The sequence below is a fragment of the Neovison vison genome, chromosome 3 (assembly GCF_020171115.1).
Source record: "Neovison vison isolate M4711 chromosome 3, ASM_NN_V1, whole genome shotgun sequence".
Classification (NCBI taxonomy): Eukaryota; Metazoa; Chordata; class Mammalia; order Carnivora; family Mustelidae; genus Neogale; species Neogale vison.
This window is the reverse complement of record NC_058093.1, coordinates 209,774,392-209,798,210: the sequence shown is the minus strand read 5'-3', so window position 1 is coordinate 209,798,210 and position 23,819 is coordinate 209,774,392. Positions and strand designations below refer to the sequence as shown.

Sequence of the window (23,819 nt, the reverse complement as noted above, 5' to 3'; positions counted from 1 at the left end):
GCTGTAAGAAGCGTGTTCAGATCAGAGAGGTAAAGGAACCGCTGGACTTTGTTAACAATATTTTAGCTCATATTAAGGGACTTTCTCAGAGTAAGGAAGGCAAGACAGAAGCCGAGCAGGGCGGAGAGGGATTTTGTTGAGGGCTTTCTGGCACAAATAACCATCCCAGGAGACGCACTCTGGCCTGTTGTAGACCTTGGAAGCCGGCAGGGGGCGTGTCAGGGATTCTCCGGGGCTCTTACCTACAAAATGGAAGCAGAAGCCTCTAGTAGATTATGGTGTGAAGCAGCAGTCCCTTCATTCCAGCGCTTTAAAAAGTGGAAACTTTCTAGGATATAGAGTTCTAGTGCTTAGTCGAGTGACTGGCTCCGTAAATTATTGGTAACTGCTGGCTGCCCTGTTGTGTGTTTCCCAAGAGCTGTAGCCTGCCCTGTGCCTCCCTTCTCTTGACTCAACTCTGTCTTAGCACATTGACTTGGTCACCCAAAACACGGCTCCTCTGTCTGCATTCCTCAAGTCAGCTCACAGAAACAAGCACACCCTTATTCCTCTTCAAGGTCTGTGGGGGTCAACAAATTTCATTTGGGGCCGCCAGAGTGGCTCAGTCATTAAGCATCTGCCTTCAGCTCAGGTTATAAGCCCAGGGTCCTGGGGGGTAGCCTGCTTCTCCCTCTCACTCCCCTGCTTGTGTTCCGTCACACATTCTCTCTCTCTGTCAAATAAATACATAAATAAAATCTTTAAAAAACAAACAAACAAACAATAAAAACGAACCTCATTTGACTGCTGGAAGGTGTGTTGAAGCCAAGAGCAATTTCCTTCCAGAGTCCTGGATTCGAGAGGGCCTGCTGGGAACTCCCCAGCCACAGAGCGCAGAACTGTGTCTTCTGCTGGATGCCACTGGGGTTGGGGCTTCTCCCGCTGATACCCTGCTATGACCTGAATGTTTGTGTCCCATCCCCAAATTCATGTGTCGAAGTCCTAATGCCCAGTGTAATGTTATTAGGAGGTGGGACTTTGGGAAGGTTCTTCAGCCAGGAGGGTGCGATTAATGCCTTCTGAAAGAGGTTCCGAAAAGATCCCTAGCTCCCTCTGTTATGGGAGGATGCAGCTGTGAACCAGGAAGAGAGCTCTCATTAGCTGTCACCCTGACTTCTCAGGCTTCCAGGCTCCAGAACTACGAGCAGTAAATTTCTGTTGTCCATAAGCTATCCATTCTGGGGTATGTTGGTATAGCAGCCCACAGGGACGAAAAAGCACACCCCTGGACTGATAGATGAGAATGGGGTCCAGGCAAATCAACTCAACTCACTTTGTAGAAAACTTTTTTTTAAAAAAGATTTTATTTATTTATTTGACAGAGAGAGAGAGAGAGAGGGTGAGAGAGAACATGAGAGGGAAGAAGGTCAGAAGGAGAAGCGGACTCCCTGCAGAGCTGGGAGCCCCAAGCAGGACTTGATCCCGGGACTCTGGGATCATGACCTGAGCTGAAGGCAGTCGCCCAAACCACTGAGCCACCCAGGCACCCCTAGAAAACTTTTTATTGTGAAAAATTTCAAATGTACAGACGTAGAGGCAGAACGTTTTGTGAGCACCCTTACGTCCAGGGCCTGGATTCAACCACTGTTAACATTTTGACATATTTGCTTGTTATTTATCTGTATTTTTGTTGCACCCCTTCACATAAAAGTTTTCAACTTGTATCTCTGAAGAAACAAGGACCCTCTCTCACATAACACAGTGACATTAGCACTCCTAACAAAATAAAAATCATCTCACAATCACACCTAACACTCAGGGTATAGTCAAGCTACCCAAACATCCCTACCTTATGGATAAAGCACTTTTCTTGTAGCCGAGAGACAAGTGTATTAGACCTGTTCTGGAACAGTGAAGGTCATGAACGTCAAGATCACAGGAGATTCTGATAACAGCAGTAACCAAGCAGGCTACTAGGTGCAATTGGTTTGCATATTTCTAGGGTCTGGAGAAACGTCTGGATCCTAAGGCACTCAGGGTAGGCCTGTTAAGGACTGATGAATGAATAAGGTGCTATGTTAGCCTTACTACGTGAATGCAAATTGCAAAGGGAACAAAAATGAGGAATTCCACCTGAAGGGTATCCAGGAAGGGCCCCCGGAGCTGAGGCTTGAAGCATGAGGGAGCATGTGGTGTATGGAGGGCTCTATCCTGCATTGCTCGCGTGTCTGGCGTCCTGGGTGTGTGGGGGCTTTTAGAGGAGAATGTCCCATGACCCCTCAGGGCAGCCATGCTGGAGTCAATTTGCACAGCTCGGAAGGCACGGCGACCATTGTTCTCAGTGGAGAACCAACAGAGGAGGTGGGGGTGACCTGCTCAGACACAGATTTGAGAAGACCACTCCAGGGTGGCTTAGAAGCCAGACTGAACTAGATTAGAGGGCCTGTAGGTGACCCACGTGACAGAAGTCAAGGGCACTGACAGTTGGGGAGGGGAAGGGGAAAGGGCTGGGGCGGGGAAGGGAACATTTCACAGGACCTGATGATGGACAAAAAGGAAAGCAGCTGGAGAGACCCTGATATTTCAGAGTCGGTAGCTGGAGAGGCAGCGTGGCCCTTCCGGAGAGGGGAGGCATGGGAGACCAAGCAAGGTGGCAGCTGAGATGGACATTAGGCTGAAACCCACTGGCCCGTGCTCTATACCAGGTAGAGCTGTGGGCTGGGAACTGCCGCTGGTGGCTCACACTCAGAAGGCCTCAGGGTGAGGTCCCAGCTGGAAGCCAAGGCTGGCCAGTTCCCTGTCTGCTCCTAAGTGGGAACCTGTGCCCTAGGAGGGGGTGGTGGTCGCAGGAGGGCATGTGGAGAGGCAGAGAAGGGCAGGGGGCACGTGTTGCTCCTAAGCGTGTGGCGGCCAAGCCCAGGAGACGGTGGAGAAGGAAGTGGGTGAGAGACCTCACGTGTGGGCTGTGAGGGAAGTGCCTTTCTAGCACGTTCCCAGCCTCCGGCTTTCACACAGAGTAGGTTTGGGTTCTGGTGCCCCCGAAAGCAAGTCGCAAACATAGAGAGCGATGCCTTGGCCGTGAGCCAGATAACAAGAATTTGAAGTGAATTTTCACAACATTGGAGAGCATTGCTTCTGATCGACCGCGCTGTCTTTCTCACGCTTTAACTAAGGAGACTGGGGATCACAATGAGGAGAAAGGAACTGGGGGATCGGGCAGATGTGTTTATACGCAGGAGGGTGAGGCTTCCTAGAGGCCTCCAGAAAGCCAGAGCACACTTTCTTCAGTATTCCAGTAGCTTCTGCTCCTCAGCCAGAAGAATGATAACGGGGGCAGAGTGTCAGGCACACTGGGGGTGTGTGTCCAGCTCTGCCATGTGCTGGGAGTGAGACCCTGGAGGAGTCACCCAGGTGGACGTTCAGCTCCCCAGGCAAGGTTGTGGCTGGAGGCGAAGCCATGGTTCTGAGGGGGTATGGGGTAAGCTAGCAACCCCTTGGGAGGAAGGGGGCTGGCACGAAACCTCTGTGGGGTGAGGAGGCCTCCGTCTGGACAACTGTTTCTCCATCTAGATTAAAAGCAAAAGTGCCATTCAGTGGGTTAAGCTGCTGCCTTCGGCTCAGGTCACAGTCTCAGGGTCCTGGGATCGAGCCCCGCATCGGGCTCCCTGCTCCTCAGGAAGCCTGCTTCTTCCTCCCCCGCTTCCCCTGCTTGTGTTCCCTCTCTCGCTGTGTCTCTGTCAAATAAGTAAATAAATTCTTAAAAAAAAAAAAAAAAAAAAAGCAAAAGTGCTTTTAGATTCTAGAATGGGCATTAAGGTTTAAAATTTCTTCTGTAGCCTGCATGGAAACCTCGGTGTTGAGTTATTGCCTGCCTATGCCACCGTGTCACCCCAATGCAATGATTCTCAAACTTTTAGGGTTCAAGCTCCCTTAAATAGCTGAGGAAAGCTCTAGACCTTTTCTCCAGAAAGTCTTCTAGGATCAACCCTCTTTGTGGGGTTTCATAGGCTCCAGTCTGCGAGTCTCGCCTGGGAGAAAGGGCCCATCCCTGTGGCCCGACACTGGCTGTGCCTGGCTGGGAACAACCCGGGATTATCCGCTCCCTCTCCCTGCCCGAAACTCATGTTGGCTGTTCTCATTACTGGGGATGGTTTTTTCCTTCCAAATATAAGAACAAAGGTGATGTTCTTTTCCGCTGACTTCAATTTGAATTTTTCTCTCCAAAGAAAGTGCCCAAAGAAGCTCGTGTTTTGGGGCTAATTCCAGGGTGAATGGTCCTCGCCTTTCCCAACTGGGCAGAAGGGCAAAGCAGAACTCTGCTTTTCGCAATGAGTTGTGCCAACATCAACCACAACATGTCTATAGAAAACAGGACCGGACTCTTCACACAAATACCTTGTCATCATGAGGCAGTTTTATGAAAACCTGACAGATATTGGAACACCTCAGCTGGTCACCAATTCTGGCCTCATTCCTGCCCAGTTCTCCGTCCCATGTGAATCCTTTTGTGCCTTTTTCTAGGTGATCATATATATCTGAGTGTTACTTTGGGTATTGGTTTCTGTAACTGGTGTTGTATGCAACTTGCCTTTTTCATTCACCAGTATGTAGTTCTTCTTGTCTTAGTACGCATTGCCCACCTCTGACTTTTGAACTTCTGCACCGTGATTCACAGTACGGATATAACCCGTTATTCACAACATCTCCCCTCTTGCTCCATTTTGAGCTGTTTTTAATGGTTCATGAGTAGAAACAGTGCTGTGCTAAACATTGTCATAAATGTATCCTGTGTGCATGGGTGTTTCTCTGGGGTATAACACCAAGAAATGGAACCATTGGCTCTTAGGCTGTGCATTTTATTTTATTTTATTTTTTGAAGTAGGCTCCTCACCCCGCACAGAGCCCAACACAGGGCTTGAACTCATGAGCCTGAAATCAAGACTCGCATGTTCTACCAACTGAGCCAGCCAGGTGCCCCAGGGCATATTTTAAAATGCGAGTAGATACTACTTTCTTATTTCCGACATGTAAGCAGAAGGCCTAGGGTCCTTTCCCTGTTGTTGCTGCATTGGTGCTTAAGCTGACAGGCGAGCCTCCGCCTCCTCCAACTCCCCCTCCTCCCCTCGCCCCCTCCCCCCCTCCTGCCTCCCCCCACCTCCTCCGAGCAGGGAGCCTGATGCGGGGCTCCATCCCAGGACCCTGAAATCATGACCTGAGTCGAAGGCAGCAGCTCAACCAACTGAGCCACCCAGGCGCCCCCTTCCCACGTCTATTAAACTGTTTTCATTACAGTAATAATTTAATAGCTGGCACTTATGCTTTTCTTCATAACTTATTCAAAAACTTACCTTTTTAAAGCATGCAAAACTGTTATCCAAAAATGAAAAAATAGGGCGCCTGGGTGGTTCAGTGGGTTAAGCCGCTGCCTTCGGCTCAGGTCATGATCTCAGGGTTCTGGGATCGAGTCCTGCATCGGGCTCTCTGCTCAGCAGGGAGCCTGCTTCCCTCTTTCTCTCTGCCTGCCTCTCCGTCTACTTGTGATTTCTCTCTGTCAAATAAATAAATAAAATCTTAAAAAAAATGAAAAAAATAGTGACTTGTGAGGAATAGGCTTAAGGAAATGTCAAAACTCACTAAATGATCAAAGGAATATAATTTTTTAAAAAAGATTTTATTTATTTATTTGACAGAGAGAGACAGAGAGGGAACATAAGCAGGGGGAGTGGGAGTGGGAGAAGCAGGCCCCCTGCTGAGCAGGGAGCTGAGCTGAGCCAGATGTGCAACTTGATTCCAGGACCCTGGGATCATGACCTGAGCCTAAGGCAAACACCCAACAGATTGAGCCACCCAGGCACCCCATAAGGATATAAATTTAAAAAATAAACAGATACCATCTTCTGTCTCCTATCCTTTAGTAAAGATTTTTTAAAAAACCAACACTGGTTGGGGTGCCTGTGTGGCTCAGTGGGTTAAAGCTTCTGCCTTCGGCTCAGGTCATGATCCCAGGATCCTGGAATTGAGCCCCGCATCTGGCTCTCTGCTCAGCGGGGAGCCTGCTTCCTCCTCTCTCTCTGCCTGCTTCTCTGCCTACTTGCGATCTCTGTCAAATAAATAAATAAAATCTTTAAAAAAATAAAATAAGGGGCGCCTGGGTGGCTCAATGGGTTGAAGCCTCTGCCTTCGGCTCAGGTCATGATCCCAGGGTCCTGGAATCGAGCCCCACATCTGGCTCTCTGCTCAGCGGGGAGCCTGCTTCCCTTCCTCTATCTGCCTGCCTCTCTGCCTACTTGTGATCTATCTGTCAAATAAGTAAGTAAAATCTTTAAAAAATAAAATAAAATAAAAACCAACACTGATGAGAGAGCAGTAAAATGGGAATTTATCCTCTTCCTGCTGATTGGTGTATAAACTGTTCCACTTCTTTGGGAAGTAATTCAAGAGTATGTATATGAACATGAAAAATGATCTTTACCCTTGATCTGTTCATTCCTCTTCAAGGACTCGATTCGGGTAAACCCTGGTATTATTCATGTGTGTTTTATCTTCTCCATCGGCCCCTAAACTCCCTGCATCTCCCACCAACAGGGTACCCCAGGGGGGCTCCAGCCGAGGCTGCCACATCACAGGGCTCAGACCACGCCCACACACCCTCAGTTGCCCCTCCGGTTCCTTCCCTGTAGTCTGCCTGAGCTTTAGACCCTGTTTGGGGGGCGGGCTGGGGGCTCGCCCTTTGCAGCCCAGCCTCCACTTCTCTCTGCAGGAAAGATCCTCTCTGACCTTGTCTGGTTGAGGAAACCCACTCTGGCCTCTCCCCTGCTTAGTTCAGAGTCTCACCGGGTGGGTGGAGCCCAGATCTCGAGGTCTAGAGACAGACAAGCTCCCACCTCCGCTGGTGCATGTCCAAGCCCCCCAGGACTCGGGGTGCCCCCTTCCCGCCAGGGCGCGCGCCCTGACTGTGAGGACTCGAGGCTTCAGCCCGTTGATGGGATGGGTCCTGTTGTCAGGACAGACTCTTCCTCTTTCAGAGAGGTGGGCCAGGTCCACACTGCAACCCCCCACCGGAACAGCAGGGCCTTGTGTGAAAACAGCGCGGTTTGGACACTTGGAGAGGATTTATAGCAGAGCAATCAATAAAGCCTGTGTTTCAGGCTCTTTCACTTCACGAATCAGTCCGCACATTCATTAAGTGAGGTGTCTGGATTCAAGGGCCGTGCACTCAGAAAGGTGGGAAGCGTTCGTGCAAAAGAAACAAACAAAATACCAAACTGACTCTCAGGCCCCAGGGATCCTGACCTGAGCCACCCAGGCGCCCAGAAGCCTGTCTTTTTAAGTTGCTCAGAAAACTACTAATAACATTTGACTTAGTGAATGGCACTGGGGGATAAGAGAGAGATGAAGAGGAAATGTAATTTGTATTCTATAATCTTTGTATTTTGTGAACTTCGTACATGTATTACCAATTCAAAAATATTAATATTAATGAACACGTACATGTATTACAAACATGAATATTAATGAACATGTACATGTATTACCAATTCAAAATATTAATGGATCAGAGGTTTTTGTGTTTTTTTTTTTTTAATTGAGAGAGTGCACGACAGTGGGGGAGGGGCAGAGGAAGAACCTTAAGCAAACTCCATGCCCAGTGCCAAACCCCACACGGGGCTCCATCTCACAAGCCCAAGATCATGACCTGAGCTGACATCAAGAGTTGGATGCTTAAATGACTAAGCCACCCAGGCACCCTAATCAGCGTTATTTTTCAAAATTTAGCTCCAAGGGTGCCTGGGTGGCTCAGTCTGTTGAGCAGCTGCCTTCGGCTCAAGTCAGGAAACGACAGATGTTGGCAAGGATGCCAAGAAAGGGGAACCCTCCTACACTGTTGGTGGGAATGCAAGCTGGTGCTGGAAAACAGTATGGAGGTTCCTCAAAAAATTGAAAATAGAGCTACCCTACAACCCAGCAATCGCCCCACTGGGCATTTATCCCAAAGATACAAATGCAGTGATCTGAAGGGGCATGTGCATCCGAGTGTTTATAGCAGCAATGTCCACAATAGCCAAACTATGGAAAGAACCTAGATGTCCACTGACAGATGAATGGATAAAGAAGAAGTGATACACACACACACACACACACACATACACACACACACTCAATGGAATATTATGCAGTCATCAAAAGAAATGAAATCTTGCCATTCGCAACGACATGGTTGGAACTAGAGGGTATTATGCTGAGGGAAATAAGTCAATCAGACAAAGACAATTATCATATGATCTCTCTGATATGAGGAATTTGAGAGGCAGGGCAGGGGGTTGTGGGGGGTAGGGAAGGAAAAAAAGGAAACAAGTTGGGATAGGGAGGGAGACAAACCATAAGAGACTCTTAATCTCACAAAACAGAGGATTGCTAGGGGGTGTGGGGATGTAGGGATAGGATGGTTGGGTTACGGACACTGGGGAGGGCATGTGCTATGGTGATCACTGTGAAATGTGTAAGCTTGATGATTCACAGACCTGTACCCCTGGGGCAAATAATACATTATATGTTAATAATAATAATAAAGAAAACCATACAATTATCTCAGTAGATGCAGAGAAAACATTTGACAAAATTCAATAACCGTTCATGATAAAAACTCTAGCAAAATAAACACAGGGAAGAATTTCCTCAAGCTGAGTAAGGGCATCTACAAAACAAAAACAACTACACCGGACTTCATGAAAATGTAAAACTTTCACGCATCAAAGGACACTAGCAGGAGGGGCACCTGGGTGGCTCAGTGGGGTTAAAGCCTCTGCCTTCGGCTCAGGTCATGATCCCAGGGTCCTGGGATCAAGCCCCACGTCAGGCTCTCTGCTCAGCAGGGAGCCTGCTTCTCTCTCTCTCTGCCTGCCTCTCTGCCTACTTGTGATCTCTGTCTGTCAAATAAATAAATAAAATCTTTTTTTTTAAAAAAAGGGCACTAGCAGGAAAGTGAAAAGACAACCCACAGAACAGGAGAATATATTTGTAAGTCATATATCTGACAAGGTTTTAATATCTAGAATACATAAAGAATTTTAACAACTCAACCATAAAAATAACTCAATTAAAAAAATAATCAAAGAACAGAAACAGACATTTTCCCAAAGAAGATATACAAATGACCAATAAGCACATGCAAAGATGTTCAACATAATTAGACATTAGGGAAATGCACATCGAAACCAAAATGAGATATCACTTTACACCCAATAGGATAGAAATTTTCAAAAAAAAAACAAACAAAAAACCAAAAAAACCCCAAAATGGAAAACAAGTGTTGGTGAGTATGTGGAGAAACTGGAAGAGTTTTGCATTGAGAATGGAAATGCAAAATGGTACAGGTGCTATGGAAAGCCATATGGTGGTTCCTCAAAAAATTAAAAATAGAATTACCATAGGATCCAGCAACTTTACTTCTGGGTATAAACACAAAAGAATTCAAAGCAGGGACTCAAACAGATATTTGTACATTTATGTTTATATCAGCCTTATTCACAATAGTCAAGAGGTAGAAGCCACCCAAGTATCTGTAAAGGGATGATTGGATAAGCAAAATGTGGTATACCCATCCAAGGGAATGTTATTCTGCCTTCAAAACGAAAGAATTCTGACACATTCTACAACATGAATGAGCCTGGAGAACATTACACTGAATGGAATAAGCCAGTCACAGAGGGACAAATACTCTGTGATTCAACTGCTATGAAATAGTAGTCAAATTCGTAGTGACAGAAAGTAGAATAGAGGTAACCCGGGGCTAGGGAAAGGGAAGGAATGAGAAGTTATTTTGTTTGTTTGTTTGTTTGTTGTTGTTGTTGTTTTAAAGACTTATTTATTTGAGAGAGACATGGAGAGAGAGAGGGTGTGCACTCAAGCAGGGGGAGGGGCAGAGAGAGAGAGAATCAAGCAGACTCCCTGCTGAGTGTGGAGCCCGACTGGGGGCTTGATCTCACCACCCATGAGATCATGACCTGAACCAAAACCAAGAATCCAGCATTTAACTGACTGGGGGGCTTTTTATTTTTTATTTTTAAAGTAATTTTTAAATTTCAATTCCAATATAGTTAATGTAGAGTATTATATTGGTTTCACGTGTACAATATAGTGATTCAACAATTCTATACAACACTGTGCTCGTCATGATTAAGTGTGAGAAGTTAACATTTAATGGATACAGAGTTTCAGCTTGGGATGATGAAGAAATTCTGAAAATGGTTAGTGGTGATAAATGCACAACCATGGGAGTGTATTAATGTCACTGAACTACATATACCTAAAAATGGCTAAAATGGCAAAATTTTACATTATATATATTTTACCACAATAAAAAAATAACAAAAACAATGACAAAATACTTGAGTAGAAATCTAACAAAATATGTCGAAGACCTGTTTTCTGAAAACCATAAAACACGGATGAAGAAATCAAGGAAGAGATACATAAATGGGGACCAGACCTCTTGTTTGTGGATTCAATATTGTTCAGTACTGATAAGATGCCAGTTCTGTCCAAACTGGCCTACAGATTGAATGCAACCCCAATCAACATGCTAGCAGGAATTCTTTCTTTTAGAAAATCAACAAGGTGATTCCAAACTTTAGGTGGAAAGTCAAAGGAGCCAAAAGAATTTTGAAAAAGAAGAATAAAATTAAAAGACTCACTCTACCTGACTTAAAGACTTACTATAAAGCTGCAGTCATGGACACAGTGTGGTATTGGTGAAAGGAGAGACACACAGACCAAAATGGACCAGAAGAGAGTTCAAAAATAGATCCCTACATATATGGTCAACTGATCAACAAAATGCAAAGTCCATGAAAAAAGATAGTCTTTCAACAAATGATTCTGGAATGTTGGCTGTCCATATGAAAGAATGAACTTTGATCCATACCTCGGACCATATACAAATATAACTCAACCTGGATCACAGACCTAGATGTACAACCTAAAACTATAACCCTTCTGGAATATAAAATAGGAGAAAAATATTCTGAGCTTGGGTTAGGCAGAGATTTCTTAGCTACAATGTCAAAGTCATGAACCATAAGAGAAAAAAATGATAAACTGAACTTTATAAAAATTAGGAATGTTTGCTCTGGGATTGTTAGGAAAATGAAAAGTCAAGCCATGGATGTGGAGAAAGTATTTGTAAATTACATATCTGATAAAGGTTTTCTTTCTTTTCAAGATTTTATTTATTTATTTGTCAGAGAGAGAGAGAGCATGGGCAAGTGGGGAGGAGCAACAGGCAGAGGAGAAGCAGGCTCCCTGCTGAGCAAGGAACCCAATGTGGGGCTCTATCTCAGGACCCTGAGATCATGACCTGAGCCAAAGGGAGCCACTCAACCATCTGAGCCACCCAGGCCTCCCTCTGATTAAGGTTTTCTAAATAACTCAATGACAAGAAAAGAAACAACTCAATAGAAAATGGGCAAGATATTTGGAGAGATACTTCACTAAAGAAGATAATTCATGTACAAATAAGCACACTAATAGAAAGTCAGCATTATTAATCAAAATTCAGGAGGTTCAGAGAACGCCCCTCAAAATCAATAAGAATAGGCCCACACCCCGTCACCTAATAGTAAAATTTACAAGCCTTAGTGACAAAGAGAAAATCCTGAAAGCAGCCCGGGAAAAGAAGTCTGTAACATACAATGGTAAAAGTATTAGATTGGCAGCTGACTTATCCACAGAGACCTGGCAGGCCAGAAAGAACTGGCATGACATTTTCAGAGCACTAAACGAGAAAAACATGCAGCCAAGAATACTATATCCAGCTAGGCTATCATTGAAAATAGAAGGAGAGATTAAAAGCTTCCAGGACAAACAAAAACTGAAAGAATTTGCAAACACCAAACCAGCTCTACAGGAAATACTGAAAGGGGTCCTCTAAGCAAAGAGAGAGCCTACAAGTGGTAGATCAGAAAGGAACAGAGACAATATACAGTAACAGTCACCTTACAGGCAATACAATGGCACTAAAATCATATCTCTCAATAGTTACCCTGAATGTTAATGGGCTAAATGCCCCAATCAAAAGACACAGGGTATCAGAATGGATAAAAAAAACAAAACCCATCTATATGTTGCCTCCAAGAAACTCATTTTAAACCCGAAGACACCTCCAGACTTAAAGTGAGGGGGTGGAAAAGAATTTACCATGCTAATGGACATCAGAAAAAAGCAGGAGTGGCAATCCTTATATCAGATCAATTAGATTTTAAGCCAAAGACTATAATAAGAGATGAGGAAGGACACTATATCATACTCAAAGGGTCTATCCAACAAGAAGATCTAACAATTTTAAATATCTATGCCCCCAACGTGGGCGCAGCAAACTATATAAACCAATTAATAACAAAATCAAAGAAACACATCAACAATAATACAATAATAGTAGGGGAATTTAACACTCCCCTCACTGAAATGGACAGATCATCCAAACAAAAGATCAACAGGGAAATAAAGGCCTTAAATGATACACTGGATGAGATGGACATCACAGATATATTCAGAACATTTCATCCCAAAGCAACAGAATACACATTCTTCTCTAGTGCACATGGAACATTCTCCAGAATAGATCACATCCTCGGTCCTAAATCAGGACTCAACTGGTATCAAAAGATTGGGATCATTCCCTGCATATTTTCAGACCACAATGCTCTGAAGCTAGAACTCAACCACAAGAGGAAGTTTGGAAAGAACCCAAATACATGGAGACTAAACAGCATCCTTCTAAAGAATGAATGGGTCAACCGGGAAATTAAAGAAGAATTGAAAAAAATCATGGAAACAAATGATAATGAAAATACAACGGTTCAAAATCTGTGGGACACAACAAAGGCAGTCCTGAGAGGAAAATATATAGCGGTACAAGCTTTTCTCAAGAAACAAGAAAGGTCTCAGGTACACAACCTAACCCTACACCTAAAGGAGCTGGAGAAAGAACAAGAAAGAAACCCTAAGCCCAGCAGGAGAAGAGAAATCATAAAGATCAGAGCAGAAATCAATGAAATAGAAACCAAAAAAACAATAGAACAAATCAACCAAACTAGGAGCTGGTTCTTTGAAAGAATTAATAAAATTGATAAACCCTTGGCCAGACTTATCAAAAAGAAAAGAGAAAGGACCCAAATAAATAAAATCATGAATGAAAGAGGAGAGATCACAACTAACACCAAAGAAATACAAACTATTATAAGAACATACTATGAGCAACTCTACGCCAACAAATTTGACAATCTGGAAGAAATGGATGCATTCCTAGAAACATATAAACTACCAAAATTGAACCAGGAAGAAATAGAAAGCCTGAACAGACCCATAACCAGTAAGGAGATTGAAACAGTCATTAAAAATCTCCAAACAAACAAAAGCCCCGGGCCAGATGGCTTCCCGGGGGAATTCTACCAAACATTTAAAGAAGAACTAATTCCTATTCTCCTGAAACTGTTCCAAAAAATAGAAATGGAAGGAAAACTTCCAAACTCATTTTATGAGGCCAGCATCACCTTGATCCCAAAACCAGACAAGGATCCCATCAAAAAAGAGAGCTATAGACCAATATCCTTGATGAACACAGATGCAAAAATTCTCACCAAAATACTAGCCAATAGGATTCAACAGTACATTAAAAGGATTATTCACCACGACCAAGTGGGATTTATCCCAGGGCTGCAAGGTTGGTTCAACATCCACAAATCAGTCAACGTGATACAACACATCAATAAAAGAAAGAACAAGAACCATATGATACTCTCAATAGATGCTGAAAAAGCATTTGACAAAGTACAGCATCACTTCCTGATCAAAACTCTTCAAAGTGTAGGGATAGAGGGCACATACCTCATATCATCAAAGCCATCTGTGAAAAACCCACCGCAAATATCATTCTCAATGGAGAAAAACTGAAAGCTTTTCCACTAAGGTCAGGAACACGGCAGGGATCTCCATTATCACCACTGCTATTCAACATAGTACTAGAAGTCCTAGCCTCAGCAATCAGACAACAAAAGGAAATTAAAGGCATCCAAATCGGCAAAGAAGAAGTCAAATTATCACTCTTTGCAGATGATATGATACTCTATGTGGAAAACCCAAAAGACTCCACTCCAAAACTGCTAGAACTTATACAGGAATTCAGTAAAGTGTCAGGATATAAGATCAATGCACAGAAATCAGTTGCATTTCTCTACACCAACAACAAGACAGAAGAAAGAGAAATTAAGGAGTCAATCCCATTTACAATTGCACCCCAAACCATAAGATACCTAGGAATAAACCTAACCAAAGAGGCTAAGAATCTATACTCAGAAAACTATAAAGTACTCATGAAAGAAATTGAGGAAGACACAAAGAAATGGAAAAATGTTCCATGCTCCTGGATTGGAAGAATAAATATTGTGAAAATGTCTATGCTACCTCAAGCAATCTACACATTTAATGCAATTCCTATCAAAGTACCATCCATCTTTTTCAAAGAAATGGAACAAATAATTTTAAAATTTATATGGAACCAGAAAAGACCTCGAATAGCCAAAGGGATATTGAAAAACAAAGCCAAAGTTGGTGGCATCACAATTCCGGACTTCAAGCTTTATTACAAAGCTGTCATCATCAAGACAGCATGGTACTGGCACAAAAACAGACACATAGACCAATGGAATAGAATAGAGAGCCCAGAAATAGACCCTCAACTCTATGGTCAACTAATCTTCGACAAAGCATGAAAGAATGTCCAATGGAAAAAAGACAGCCTCTTCAATAAATGGTGTTGGGAAAATTGGACAGCCACGTGCAGAAAAATGAAATTGGACCATTTCCTTACACCACACACAAAAATAGATTCAAAATGGATTAAGGACCTCAATGTGAGAAAGGAATCCATCAAAATCCTTGAGGAGAACACAGGCAGCAACCTCTTCGACCTCAGCCGCAGCAACATCTTCCTAGGAACATCGCCAAAGGCAAGGGAAGCAAAGGCAAAAATGAACTTTTGGGATTTCATCAAAATCAAAAGCTTTTGCACAGCAAAGGAAACAGTTAACAAAACCAAAAGACAACTGACAGAATGGGAGAAGATATTTGCAAACGACATATCAGATAAAGGACTAGTGTCCAAAATCTATAAAGAACTTAACAAACTCAACACCCAAAGAACAAATAATCCAATCAAGAAATGGGCAGAGGACATGAACAGACGTTTCTGCAAAGAAGACATCCAGATGGCCAACAGACACATGAAAAAGTGCTCCATATCACTCGGCATCAGGGAAATACAAATCAAAACCACAATGAGATATCACCTCACACTAGTCAGAATGGCTAAAATCAACAAGTCAGGAAATGACAGAGGCTGGCGAGGATGCGGAGAAAGGGGAACCCTCCTACACTGTTGGTGGGAATGCAAGCTGGTGCAACCACTCTGGAAAACGGCATGGAGGTTCCTCAAAATGTTGAAAATAGATCTGCCCTATGACCCAGCAATTGCACTACTGGGTATTTACCCTAAAGATACAAACGTAGTGATCCAAAGGGGCATGTGCACCCGAATGTTTATAGCAGCAATGTCCACAATAGCCAAACTATGGAAAGAACCTAGATGTCCATCAACAGATGAATGGATCAAGAAGATGTGGTATATATACACAATGGAATACTATACAGCCATCAAAAGAAACGAAATCTTGCCATTTGCGACAACATGGATGGAACTAGAGCATATCATGCTTAGCAAAATAAGTCAAGCGGAGAAAGACAACTATCATATGATCTCCCTGATATGAGGGAGTAGTGATATGGGTAGGAGAAGAATCCATGAAACAAGATGGGATAGGGAGGGAGACAAACCATAAGTGACTCTTAATCTCACGAAACAAACTGTGGGTTGCTGGGGGAGGGGGGTTGGGAGAAGGGGGGTAGGCTTATGGACATTGGGGAGGGTATGTGCTTTTGGGTAAATTGGAAGGGGAGATGAACCATGAGAGACTATGGACTCTGAAAAACAATCTGAGGGGTTTGAAGTGGCGGGGGGGGGCCTGGGAGGTTGGGGTACCAGGTGGTGGGTATTATAGAGGGCACAGCTTGCATGGAGCACTGGGTGTGGTGAAAAAATAATGAATACTGTTTTTCTGAAAATAAATAAATTGGAAAAAAAAAGAAAAAAAAAAGAAAGTCAGCATTATTAGTCATTAGAGAAATGCAAATTAGAATTATGACGAGGTACCATCTATTAGGATGGTGAAACTTATTTGTGTATTTATGTATTTATTTTTGAAGGAGAGAGCGTGCAAGTGGGGGTGGGGTGGGGTGGGGAGGAGCAGAGGGAGCAGGATAAAGAGAATCCCAAGCAGACTCCACGCTGGGCACAACGACCCTGAGATCATGACCTGAGCAGAAATCAAGAGACCGCCTCCCACCTGACTGGCACCCCAGGATGAGGCAAGTTTAAAATTTAAAAACAAATCTGACACGGGGTGCGATCTTGGGGTTATGAGTTCAAGCCCGACGTGTGGTGTGGAGTTCACTTAAAAAAAAACCCCACAATGAATCTGACAATACCCGGTGCTGATAGAGCGCTTGGAGCAAAGCAACAGGAACTCTCGTGCATGGCTCCTGGGAACGCAAACTGGGCAATAGCTCCGCAGCTTCTTTTAAGTTAAACCCTCAACCAGACAACTCAGCAATCCCATCTCGAGGTACTTACTCAGGGGACTAGAAACTCATGTTCACATAGAAAGGTGGATATAGATGGCAGCTTTATTCATGATGATCCCAAACTGGAAATGACCACCCAAATGTGCCTCAACTGGGCATGCGTAAACAGACTGGTATACCTGACTGCCAGGCAGGAAAAAAGGCATGAATTCCTGCTGCATATGCAACGACACATTTGAGCCCGAAATTCCTTTTGCTAAGGGAAAGAAGCAAGACTCCAAAGACTACGGACTGTGTAATCCCATTTATATGACATTTTGGAAAAGGCAAAAATACAGCCACCCCAGGAGCTGGGGTTGGGGAGAGAGTGACTATAGAGGGTGTACTGGGGAATTTTCTGGGGGTGGGGGGTGTGATGGTCTGGTTGAAATTCTTGGCTGTGGTGGTAGTAACACAACTATATGCATTGTCAAGTTTTGCAGAGATGTACATTACAAAGGGTGAGCTCTACCATTCGTAAATCATACTTCAATTAAAAAAAAAACTAGTAATAGAGCAAAATAGTATCACACTGGAGATGTCTTTAGTGGTTTGTTTGTTTGTTTGTTCTAAGATTTTCTGTGATAGAGAACACATTGCTGAGCAAGGAGCCCAATGTGGGGTTTGAACCCAAGGCTCTGGGATCATGACCTAAGCCAAAGGCAGACAGTTAACCCACTGAGCCACCCAGGTTATCTTCCAGTCACCTTTCACTACCTTTTCTTCATTGATCTTGCTGCTAATCAGAAATTCATCAGAGGCCAGTGCAGTAACAGGGTAGGACACCCATACCAAGCACTGAATCCCTACAGTGATCCTGGGTGAGCAAAAGCTCATGCTTTTCTCAAAGCCTAAAATGTGTCTTTGGAGGCAATGTAGAAACACAGTTGGAAGTTATTCCAAGCCAAAAGACAGCAAAGGTTATCTTTTGTATGTGCCCAGGGACAAGATCCTCTGGACCATAGCAGTAGTGGCTCTTTCTTACACAACAACTCCTGGCCCCATTTGGCTCCTGGTTTGTGCCTCCACCCCCACCTGGGGGTGCTCCAGAAAGCCTGCAGGGAAGTATGAGGTGTGTCTCTACTGCCAGCCACTAGATGGCAGTAGACACCCCACTCTCCCAGGCACAGGACCTAGAGAGTGGGTGGCCAACAGGGCCGGTTTTTCGCCCACCTGCTGTCATCTCTCTTGCCCCACACCAGTCCTCCTCCTCACATTCTAGGCTTTGCATAAAGTTTCTCTAGCCATAGCTGTCAATAAGCACATTGGTGATAGCCCTGGGGAAGCCCTGAGGTTTATACACACATCTGGTGGTTTGCAAGCTTGGAAAATGCTCTGGACAAGACAAGATTATGGCCAATGTATCCAATCGCTTAGGGCTTTTCAGAATTTGGAGTAGCAATTATGTCATATTTGCATGCCTTGCACGTAGATCCAACATAAGTACAGCTTCCTGTGTCCCCTAACAAGACCTTACAAAATCTGCTGGAGAGCGCAAAACCGGCTTCAGGTGCACTTACTGGGAAGCGAGGGATTTGGCTTCCACTGGAAACACCATTTCCCCATATCCTTACCACCAGAATGGGGACTGCAATTCCCCTCCAGCCAGGGCCCCGGGATGACTGCATTCTGTCGCAGAGCAGGGTTTAATCTCCTCACTGCTGCCTCAGGAATAAGATACTACATTTAGATAAATCTATACTTGAATCTATACTTGTTATGTTCACGCTTTGTAGAACAGTGACCTTTGGTAGAAACTGCTTCCCTGCGTGGCTTCGTAGTTTTTATTGATTCTAAAACAAGCTGTGTGTCTTGAATGGACCTACTCATTCCTTCTAGGTATCAAGTACATTCGAACTACGCCATTACTAAGAGTTTGTTTTGTAACTTTCATACTTGTATGGGACTTGTCACCATTTAAACTCTACTGCCATCTTGTGGAATTTAATCTGACAGATGTTTACCGAGACCCTGCTGTGTGCTCCAGTCCTTTGGCAAATAGGGAATCTGCTCAGGTAGCTTTGATGGTGTCTCATTGTTAAGACAAATCATGGTCTTCAGCATGGCTCCTAGGGCTCCATGACTTTCTTACAGTTCATGGTGCCTGGCATTGGGTAAGTAAGCCTTCACTGATGCTCACTACTGATTATGATGATTTCTTTTTAAACTTTAAAAAAATATATTTATTTATTTATTTGACAGACAGAGATCACAAGTAGGCAGAGAGGCAGGCAGAGAGGGGGAAGCAGGCTCCCCACTGAGCAGAGAGCCCGATGCGGGGCTCGATCCCAGGACCCTGAGATCATGACCTGAGCTGAAGGCAGAGGCAGAGGTGCCCCTGATTATGATGATTTCTCAGACCTCCCTGCTTGCTGCCCTCACTCCTCTCTCCCAACCTCTGGTCACACCGGCCACAGGCTGGTGCTGAATTTACTACACACTGGCATGCTGACTCAGCATCTTTGTACATGTGATTTCTTCTGCTCAGACTGCTTCCCTTCGTCCATTCCAAATCCTAACTCATCCTTCAAGACTTAGCTCAGATGTTACCCCTCCCATCAGGCCTTCTGGTGTCCTTCCCCTCTGACACATTTCTCCTGTCCATTGTCCCCCAGCACCCTGTTCTTGTGTTTTTACAGCATTGATCCTTAATAATCTTACCTTCCTGTTTCTATACATCTTTACTTCAAGTACTTTTTGAGGATGGGAATCATGTCTTATTATGAGTAACTCCAGCACTTAGCTCAGAACTTAATTGGGTAGATGTAAAAATAAGAACAAGCATTTCCTATGAGTCCTTTTGTCTGGCCAGCAATGGTGCTGAGAGCACTACGGATCATTTACTCCTCGCCCTATAAGTACATGATGTTATTACCTATTTTACAGATGATGAAACCGAGGCACAGAGAATACTAAAAGCCTAAGGTCTTTCACAGCAAGTAAGTAGCGTTGCTGAGATATGTTCAATAAATGATTATCAGCATGCTGTTGAATTAAGATTTTTCCTATTCTGGGAAGATGTTAAAAAAAAAAAAAAAAAAAGCCATGGTCCCTGTCCTTGAAATACTTAATTGGCAACACTTTTTTTTCCCCAAGCATTTTTTTTTTAAATTAACAAAAGGGATTGAAACACTCAAATGCAAAGGCACTGTAGGACTCAAACCACTCCAGTTTCTAAGTTGCAGAATCAGCACATACTGGAAAAATTCAATGATATTTGAAAATGTAAGATGAACTCTTTTCCTTGAGTTCCTTTCCTTGCATTTATAAACGGAGAGAGGGGCCCAACTGTTTGAGGGATTCTGTAGCCTTGGCAGGATCTTCTAACTTGTATTGCACCATCTTGAATGCCAGTGCTTTGATTCCTTATGCAGGAAAACAGCTGATACCTATGATCCCTTGAGTGATGACAAAGTATGCAGAAAAGACCATGGAGTTTGCAAATGTGCTGAGGTTTGACACTGGTGCCATCACATCCCAGGAGCACACCCAGTGGAGGGAGCCAGACCACTGCATGTCGTGTGTGTGTGTGTGTGTGTGTGTGTGTGTGTGTGTGTGTCTTGTCGTCCCCCCCCTCCCCACCCCCATGGACTGAAGGTGGCTGGTTTTGGCTTCTGAGTGAGCTTTGATTCCTGCTTTTATCTATTGGAGAGCCTGGGGCTGTCCCACCAGGTGGTGGATTTTCTCTAGTGAATGGAGCTCTCTTTCTGAAAGTCTTCTAAATGCAAAGCTGGAAACAGTCTGTGAACCAAAGGTTTCACATTTTCCATCTCAGTAGCCTGCTCCATATTCAGTTTTTTCCTTCTTGGGGCACTGTACCTCTTGAGGCATTTTTTTGTTAATGAAAAGTTTAAAACCATACATTAGCAAAGTTTCCATCAAGGTGGATCTGGAATTTCACTGCCATGGGCTGTGAAGATGGCTGCAATTTGATGCCATTATCTTCATTTGGTAGGTCCCGGAAGAAGGACCTGACTGTTGATAACATGGGTTTGACCACAAATTAACAGCGCGCTTTTCTGGATGGCGAAGTAAGTGTTAACAAGGGAAGGCCTTGTCTATCAGGGGGCACCGCTCTACTCTGAAGACCTGACTGATAGTGTTGTAGATTTCCACACAGTTTCACTGGCTGCAGTGCCATGTTCGGCCCTAGGGTCCGGGGGTCAGCAGCAGCCATGGGTGCTTTGGCCAAGGACTCCTCCTGAGCATCCCCGATGCTGGGACACAGGCTCCAGCCCAGGTCAGCGAGCCCTGGTCAGTGGGGAAGGCGGGGAGACTCTTTAGCTCGCAAAACTCTGCATGTCAGTGTCCAGAAGCAGGGCTCCCATTCCATCTTTTTTTATTATTATTTTTTAAAGAGTTTATTTATTTGTTTGACAGAGAGAGATACAGCGAGAGAGGGAACACAAGCAGGGGAGAGTGGGAGAGGGAGAAGCGATTCCCAAAGAGCAGGGAGCCTGATGCGGGGCTTGATCCCAGGAGCCTGGGATCATGACCCCAGCCGAAGGCAGACCCTTAACGACTGAGCCAGCCAGGCAGCCTCCCATTCCATCTTAAATTTCACTTAAAGTCATTAAATGCCTCTTCCCAAGTTACTACTGTAGCCAGGAAAAACAAAAACCACCTCCTGTCGAACACTTGATTAAACTCTGGATGAACTTGTTCAGTTCCATCTTGTTCTCTTATTGGACTCAGATTTTACATCGTATCTTTACTTTGGCCATGACCTATGCTGACAATTTTTGGTTACCCTCACACTGTGGCATACATATTACATAGAATAATGGCATTTACTTGGTCACGATTCCTACATCCCGTGTCCACACAGTCATGGGTACGGAAGAGCACAGCAGGTAAGTTCCGCCTGCCGTCCAGGGACAGACAGCTCAAATCACCCCCTAAGTCTCAGGGTCAGCTCCGAGCCTAAATGGTTTTTGCAGGGCGCCCACGCCTGCGAGCACCTGTGGCCTCGGGCGCCACGCAGTTCGCCACCGCCGACAGCAGGGGGCGGCCTCCGCCCGGCGCCTCGCGGCCGAGCTCCCCGGCCCCAGGTCTAGGGGCACAGAGAATCACTCCCGGGGAGGGGCAGGGGGGTGCCGGGCCAGTTTCCCCAGAAGCTAAGCTCCTCTCTGGGGAATTTGGTGCAGAAGGTTCGGTCCTCAGAAGTCACTGCCCAGTGGCTTGTTCTGGCGAGACTGCGCCTCCTATGACCCCCGCGGCCTGGGCTCCATGAAGAAGAGGAGGGGAGCTCAGCTGGGAGGCGGGGCTCCCGGGGAATAAGTGTAGTCAGCGGCCTCGAAGCTTTGGTGCGCCAGAATTTGTCATGAGACCATAAGGCGGGACACCCTTTGGCCGCAGGAAGCTGCTTGAGACATTCTTCCCAGGCTCGGGAGCATATCTGCTGCGGGTTCTTAAGAAGGACACACCCTGGGGCGCCTGGGGGGCCCAGTGGGGTAAGCCTCTGCCTTTGGCTCAGGTCCATGATCTCAGGGTCCTGGGATCGAGCCCCGCATCGGGCTCTCTGCCCAGCGGGGAGCCTGCTTCCTCCTCTCTCTCTCTGCCTGCCTCTCTGCCTACTTGTGATCTCTGTGTAAAAAAACAAAAAACAAAAAACAAAAAAACACCTTAAAAAAGAAATAAAGAAGAAGGACACACCCTGTCCAGATACCTCTTTCTCTAGCCCCAGACCTTTCTGCTCTGCTGTGTAACCTGGGTGCCTTAGTGCTGGCATGATTTCAGTAAAATGAAGAATCAGAATCCCCAAAGATCTAAAGGACATGCTGAGAAGAAGGGGCACACTACAAGGGGCAAAAGAAAAAGCCCTCTGTGTAATTCTAAAAAGCTCCCTCATGACCAGGGAGGTGTATCTTCATAGCAACACATGTGATTAAGGGCTTTGACTTCGTTTTAGTTGTTGAAAATCAAAAAAGAAAAACCGCCTACCTACTGTGTGTGTGACTTAAGTCATTAATATTTTTTTCAAAAAATATTTATTTAGAGAGAGAGCGGGGGAGAGGGGCAGAGGGAGAGAGAAGGAGAGAATCCTAAGCAGACTTCCTGCTACGGTCAGAGTCTTGTGGGGGGTGGATTGAGTGTTGGGGTGGGGGGCAGTGGGCTCGATTTTAGGACCCTGAGATCATGGCCCAAGCTGAAATCAACAAGAGTCGGATGCTCAACAGACTGAGCCCCCCCCCCCCAGTTGTCCCTTAAGTCATTAATATCTTAGTGAGACTCACTCTTTTCCAGGCCAGGGAGGCTGGAGATCTGGCGCTCTGCCATGTGGGTCCTGCAGCATGAGAAGGGTGCGGAGCTGCCTCCCTGCCCAGGGCAGAGGACTTGGGGGCACCCTGCTGACATTCCACCTGAGACGTGGAGAACTGAAGAAGTCATAACATGAAAACACTCCTGCTAAATGGCCGTTGGAGGCTGAAACCCAAAACAAGGAGGAAAGGGCTTTTCATTAACCTAACCCTTTACTGAAATGGTTTCTGTGAATCTGGTCCAGGTGCCAGATGTGCACAGAGCTTGGGGTGAGAAACAAGGCCATCCTGGGGGATGGGAAGGGGACAGAGGTCATGCCCATGCTGAGTCAGGCCATCTGGACCTGGGCGGGAGATATGGGATTGCACAGCAGTTCGGCATATCAGAATGACCCTGGGCCCTTCCTGCCCCTGCACAGCTTCCTCCTCCCCCAGGGCTGATGGGGGAGCTAAATGACTGATACTGTTGCTTTTCTGGCGGTGACCCCGTCAGGTATACCCCCAGTCTACTGTAAGGACAGTAGGTGGGATCTGTAGCATAGAGACCAGGTCATTCACCTGAGCGGGAGGCTGGACCAGGGGATTCCTATGCCTCCCCCATCCCCCCTGGGAGACTCCCTCGTTAGGCTGAAGAGGCCTCCAGGAGACATTGTCAAAGCCCCAAATAGGTTATGCCTGAATGTATTCAATCATCTTACAGAACAGAGGACAACCCTGTGGCATGCCTCATGAACCATGAACGTTGCCTCGTGGAATGGCAGCTCACCTACCGGCTGCTGGAGAGGTCTAGTGACAGAAGCACTCTCTTGAGTGTTTTCAGCATGAAGGGCTGCTTTGCTCAGTGCT

The 23,819-nt window shown here is 45.2% G+C and overlaps 1 pseudogene; it reads right to left on the bottom strand.

Moving 5' to 3' along the window:
- Nucleotides 1-20,079: 20,079 nt before the first annotated feature.
- Nucleotides 20,080-20,830, bottom strand: LOC122903615 (annotated as a pseudogene).
- Between the last annotated feature and the right edge of the window lie 2,989 nt (nucleotides 20,831-23,819).